A 6253-nucleotide genomic window follows, 5' to 3' on the forward strand; every position below is an offset into this window, starting at 1 on the left:
AATCCTGGCTGCGGCTGCTGTGTTTCGATGGAGGCGAAATGCAAGGACGCCGTGTACTGCTCGTGCCAGTGTGGGATAAAGAAGGCCAGGAGGTCGGAATTAAACCGCAGCTCACCACTGCCACGCCTCCTTATCTCTCTCTCTCTCTGCCCCTTCCTCCATTCCCTCCTTCATCCCTTCTCCCACGGCGTGCTTCAGGTGTCCATCGAGAGTGCGACAATTACTGCGCCTTTCCTTTCCTCATGAAGCACGGGCATTTTGCGGAGCTACACTACGACTGGTGCTGAGGAATAAGAACTACAGCCGCCGAGAGACAAAGTGCTCACGGCAAGCCGTTCCAAGTGGGATAAAGTGGCAGTACTACGCTCATGCGAAATTGTTCCCTGTTGGAATCAACAGAAACGAGCAGAAACAAAATGCTGTTTGGTGTATTGGAGCACTTAGTGCGAACCGAATACTGCTTAAAAAGGGGATATGAAAGGGGCTCTCAATAAAGGTGTGGTATTCCTGGGATGTTAAAGCACGCCGCTTCACGGATAACCTCCAGTAAGAATTTTTAAATGCATTTTGTAGAAGCTGAGCTATCTGTGGTCAAAATTTGAATTTCAGCTTTTTCGCGCCTTTCCCTCTCATCTCGTCACTTTTTGCACGCTCAAAGGTCGGTGCTCCTCCGCTAGCCCCACTGCCGACGCGCGCGAAAATCCCCAAGACGACAGAGCTCCCTGACCCGCCGGAGCGACGCTGCTGACTGTCCGCGGCCATGGTATACCTGCGTGACGCCTGAAAGTATCTAGCCAATAGCCATCTCTGAACAATTACGCAGAAGCGTGCGACGGAGCACGGCGCGAGCATGACGATGAAATAACTTCATTGGCACCCGCCAAGGAATCAGAGGGCGGTGAAGTCTTGAGTCTTGACCGCCGTCATCTTCCTCCCCTTTCAGCAGGCTGTCAGCGGTGTCCAGGGCCAGACGGATGACTTTTTTTTTTCTTCTTCTTCCTTCTGGCTGGCCATTAAAGCCTCCCAGGAGTCTATATTCCTGTCTGGTTCGTTGTGGCTAGGGCATGTCCACACCATGTGGATCATGTCTGCAATTTCATTACAGTGTTTACACGAAAAATTCGCCTGCAAGGACTCGCCAACTTTCGTGCGCGATTCTGGGTTCTCTACTGCGTGTGGACCCTCCGCGGTGGCTCAGTGGTTAGGGCTCTCGGCTACTGATCCGGAGTTCCCGGGTTCGAACCCGACCGCGGCTGCTGCGTTTTTATGGAGGCAAAACGCTAAGGCGCCCGTGTGCTGTGCGATGTCAGTGCACTTTAAAGACCCCCAGGTGGTCTAAATTATTCCGGAGCCCTCCACTACGGCACCTCTTTCTTCCTTTCTTCTTTCACTCCCTGCTTTATCCCTTCCCTTACGGCGCGATTCAGGTGTCCAAAGATATATGAGACAGATACTGCGCCATTTCCTTTCCCCAAAAACCAATTATTATTATTAATACTGCGTGTGTAAGTGCATTATTTGGCTCAGGTGTTCATGACGACAGAATGTAGTTACTGAGCGAGTTTTTCTTGGGGAAGTATACTGTTCTCAGAAGGTGTTTCAGAGTCCCTTAAAAAGTTAAAGGGACACGAGGACTGCTGCATTCAATTTTTGTTTCGTGAAAAATCTATTGTTTGACTCTTTACCGCCATGTTGACATTTGTTCGGCAGCAATTGGCGCATTTATTGCTGAGAAAAATGGGTTTAGAAATTGAACATTTTTTTCCCGCAGTTTGATTCAAACTTGCGACCTCAAGAAGAATACGACTTCGTGATCACAGGTTGGAAGTGAATGGCGGAGTGCCCTAGCTTCAGAAATCAGCAACGAAATTATGTATTTACGTCACCGCAGTTAGTTTAAGGAAATGGCGCGTGGCGGCGATACTTGTATTTCATTTTTTTTTGCCTGTTAAACTTCAGTATGTCAGATTTTGAAGGGAGACTAGAGTCCCTTTAAAATCCGAGCCCCTTAACATAAACATCTCGCACCTAACGTGGAACGACCCGTGCCTAGTAAGACGTGCGGGTGTGGTGAGCAAAGAAAGCAGCTGCTTTTCTTGAGATACCATTGGCCACTCCCTTGCTTGCATAAGGAGCAAATACATGCTTGCTAATTATGATAGGTGTTTCAGGGAGGCCCACCAATAATTTTTAAAAATCGACTTTTTCAGATATCAAAATGGCTTCAGCGGAATAGTAATGCCACTGTTGGCAGACATCAGAAAGCAGGTGTTGTGTTAACTAGTAAGCCGGTTAACTAATTTCTGATAATTAACTTTTTAACAATTATAGCTAGGCGCCTTGTTGCAGAAATTTGTAGCCGGCAGTTAGCAATGGCCATATCAGTTTTTACGGTTTCTAAGACGCGATTACTCTATAGGTGCTGTGGCTCAAGAGATTTCAGACATCACGTGCCATAAGACACGCGCGGCTTTGGCTTGCACAAAGCAACAACCCCCCCCCCCCCCCCCCCACTAGCTCAGGTCACTTCGTGGCGCTCGTATCACGTGACCTTCTCTCCCGCGCTCTGCGATGCTCACCCCTTCTCACTACTCCAGTCAACTCGCGATAATGGCAGGGAGACAGAGAAATGAGAACTTTGTGTAGCGTGCGGGAGCAGTGTAGAGAACATCAAACATGTTCTGGTAGACTTTAAATCTATACATAGCTAACAAAGGACATGGTGAGCCTTCCGGTAGCTTTGGGTATAAGCGATAATGAAAGCAGAATTAATACATCAGCACTAGAGGCTAGCAAAAGACAACAAAAGAAGATGCGGCATAAAATCATAATGGAGAAATTGCCACAGCTTAGAACGTGAAAAATTTATTTGAATGAAAAAAAAAAACAGAATAGGGTTCAAGACGAAAAAAACGAAGGAGAAAAGTTCAAAATAAATAAAACAGCCACTTAAATTTACTAGGCAAGGTGGCACTCGCCATTGCCTTGATTCAAAAGGGATACGAATAGTTACCTAACTCAAAAAAGCCCTGCGCTTTTCGAAAGCGGGCGTCTTTTGGCGCTAGATGGTCAGAATTTGCTGAGCCACAGCGTCGATGGTAATCGCGTTTCGAAAATTCTAAAAATTGATATGACTATTACGAACGTCCGCCTACAAATATCTAACAGCAATCAGGCGACTAACTGTAGAAGTAGTTGAAAAGTAAACTATCGAATATTAATTAACCAGCTTACTAAACATAATTCACCTGTTTTTGTGATATCCGCAAACAGTGCTATTGCTATGCCGCGCAAGCCATCTTTATACCTCAAAAAGCCAATTTTCAAAAATTAGTGGGGGGGCTCCCCTGAAATATAATTTAAGAGCCGGAAGGTCATGACAACACAAAGAAAAACACGTGGCACGAGGCTGTACTGACTTCTGGAAACTTTACTGAAGTTGAAGGTATTTAAAGGCGTACATAGAGCAGAAGTATGAAGAAAACGAAAATACAAATGTTGAACTGATGACTAACGCACGTTACGGTGGTCAAGCAGGATGTTGGTTGGTATGCAGAGATCGCTTCTTGACGCTGAGGCTGATAGATGGGTCGCTGGCGCACTGGTGGCCGTTGTCATGTATGGCGGATGCTTCGATGGTTTCGCGCGCGATTTGATTTTTGTGCTAAAATGGTGATGTTTCGGAGCCTCGCTTCGCATCGGCCTTTGCTGCATTGCCTACAGTGTAGCGAAATGTGTCCCGAATGCACCCTTGTCAAAGACCCCTTGCGCGGTCTTTGACGCACCTTCCCGCCTGTCCGATATATTTGTTGCCGCATGCATACGAAAAAGAATGCGGTACACCCATCCAGCACGTCATGAACCGGGTCTCGTGCCGTGTAGTGCACCCATGCAGTCGTTTTTCATGCTGTTGTTGACTTTCATGCGCATGGTGTAAGCTTTATGCGGGGCAGAGGATACGATTTGGGCCCTGAACTATCCGCTATTTTTTTTAGGCTATGGGTCGACTCGTGGATGTATGAAATAACAACCACACGTTTGTGAGAGCTACTATCGGTCGCTGCCGGTCTCGGCTCCTGGTCTGTTCCTTTTCATTTCCTGCGGGATGCTTTCGCAGATCGCCATCAAGAGCGTGGTCGGGTGATCGTCCACATCATCATCATCAGCAGCAGCCTGACTGCTGCAGGACAAAGGCCTCTCCTATACGTCTCCAATTAACCCTGAAGCTAGCGTCTTTTGCATTCCCAATCTGCCTGTCGAAGCTCTGCCCTGTCTGATGGTAGCAGGACCTGTCGATAGCATTAATGATGGCGGAGGTTGTCAGTTCATTTTTGACATTCTTTGAAGAGTCGTAAGGAAAAAACTGTTTATTCGACTTGGTCTCGTACCTCCAGCATGTATGTTCGTCTTAAAAGTCACCAGGAGGTCAATGCTGTTTTTCTGGGGTAATTCGTAATAACAATACGAAGGTGAAGGATGATGTTGGGGGCAATGAAAAAAATTTTGAAAGGGCGTTGAAGGATAACATTGTGAAGATGAGGGGTAATGAAGGGTAAATATGCCTGATTTAGTACAGACTTTCTTCGCAAAAGCAACTATTTATGGATTGTTTACTGAAACAATAAGCGCAAATGAAGCATCTTATGCCCTGCAGTGCAGAAGAACCAGTGAAAATGCATGGTTCTTTTCGCTGGCAAAATCAGCCTAAAATAACCTGAATAATAAAATTAAAAAAAAACAATTTGTATTCAATTTAGACCTCAAGAAATAGCTCGCGATTTTGACCCCCCGAATCTTGAAAAATAAAAAATGAAGCCTGGAAAAGAGGGGCCGTAATTATATGTACTCACCAGTAAGCGATCAATACAGCCCTTCTTCATACCTTTACGCCCGTGAGCGTAAGTGTTCATATACGCAGAATTAGTCCTACTGTTCAACAGCAAACTGATGCTGCATCTGGAAAAGAACTGGAAAACGCTTCATTGCACACTACAAGGTCGTCAGCACTTATTGTAAACACGCGAGCGCATGGCAGCGCTGTTCGGTGCGCCAGTGCGCGCGACACTGCCGCGCACAGTAGCGAAGTGGTAGACGACGCGCATCCCCTCCAGGACCCTCCGCGTCTGTGCCACTTTGCTTCGATGCGCTGCCATGTCGCACGCATTGGCGCTCCGAAGAGCGCGGCCACGCGCTCGCGTGTTTACCCTAAGTGTGAACGACCCTCCACCTGTGTACCGACGTTCTCGGTACCTGTCCAAACTATAGCGAATGCTTTCTGCATGAAGCCAACCTGCTACCACGTCCCCAAATCTACGAGTTGTGTGACTACAGGTTCCTAGTGGGTTACGTACGAGTGGCCACTCGCGTCTGGCACAGCGACATCGTATTTCTCCAAAGTGAATGGGCATGGTGCAGCGGAATTTCTCCTGTTAACTACCAGTAAAAAAAGAAAAGCTTGAGAGAGAAGAGCTTGGACAGTGTAGACGCTCTTGTAGGTGAACAAACTTTTCGTTCTTCGTGCCGGCCTTTCCAATACGAAATGCAATATTCCTTCGCTCATGAGGAAACCGTTCCCAATCAAGATTTTAATTCTTTGAAGTGGGACTGTTATCTCGACCACTACAGTAATACACAAAGGAAACGGTTTGCTGTGGCTGCTTTTGTGCCTACTGTATGTTCGTAACTGGACTATTGAGGACTGTAGATAAGTAACACAGGCGTGTCCGTATTCTTCTTATTTATTATTGAACTGCATTCTAATATGAAGCGAATTATGCTCCACTTCACTTTCACTGCAACGGACGCCAAATTTTCAGTCCGGAAGACCGAGAACATCCATGTGAAAAATTGGGGCTAAATGGTCTGCTGTAATCTTCTTACAATATTTAGTCTACGTGTTTTCAAGGACCTACATATCTGTTCTTTATCTCACATCCGTTAATACGCACGCTGGCCGCACCGTCCGTCTTCGTGGAATCAGAATCTATAGATGGGTTAATTTCCTCACGAATGGAAACAACCGTCTGCGCCGATCGTCGGTGAGCGCTCGTTTTCAGCTTTTCAGATTCATTCTCCCTTCGCGGAACGCTTGTATACTCGCTGCGGGTTGCAATTCGTGCCCCATCGTAAGAAGTCAGTCATCAGGCAACGCGAGACGCGCGCAGGGCCTCGGTGGCCGACGCAGCGCGTGGCAATCTCTGTCTGGCAGCCGGCCGGCAGACAATCAGCAGCCGCTTCCTTCTGCGAGCAGGAA

Source organism: Amblyomma americanum, chromosome 1 (genome assembly GCF_052857255.1).
Source record: "Amblyomma americanum isolate KBUSLIRL-KWMA chromosome 1, ASM5285725v1, whole genome shotgun sequence".
NCBI classification, from domain to species: Eukaryota; Metazoa; Arthropoda; class Arachnida; order Ixodida; family Ixodidae; genus Amblyomma; species Amblyomma americanum.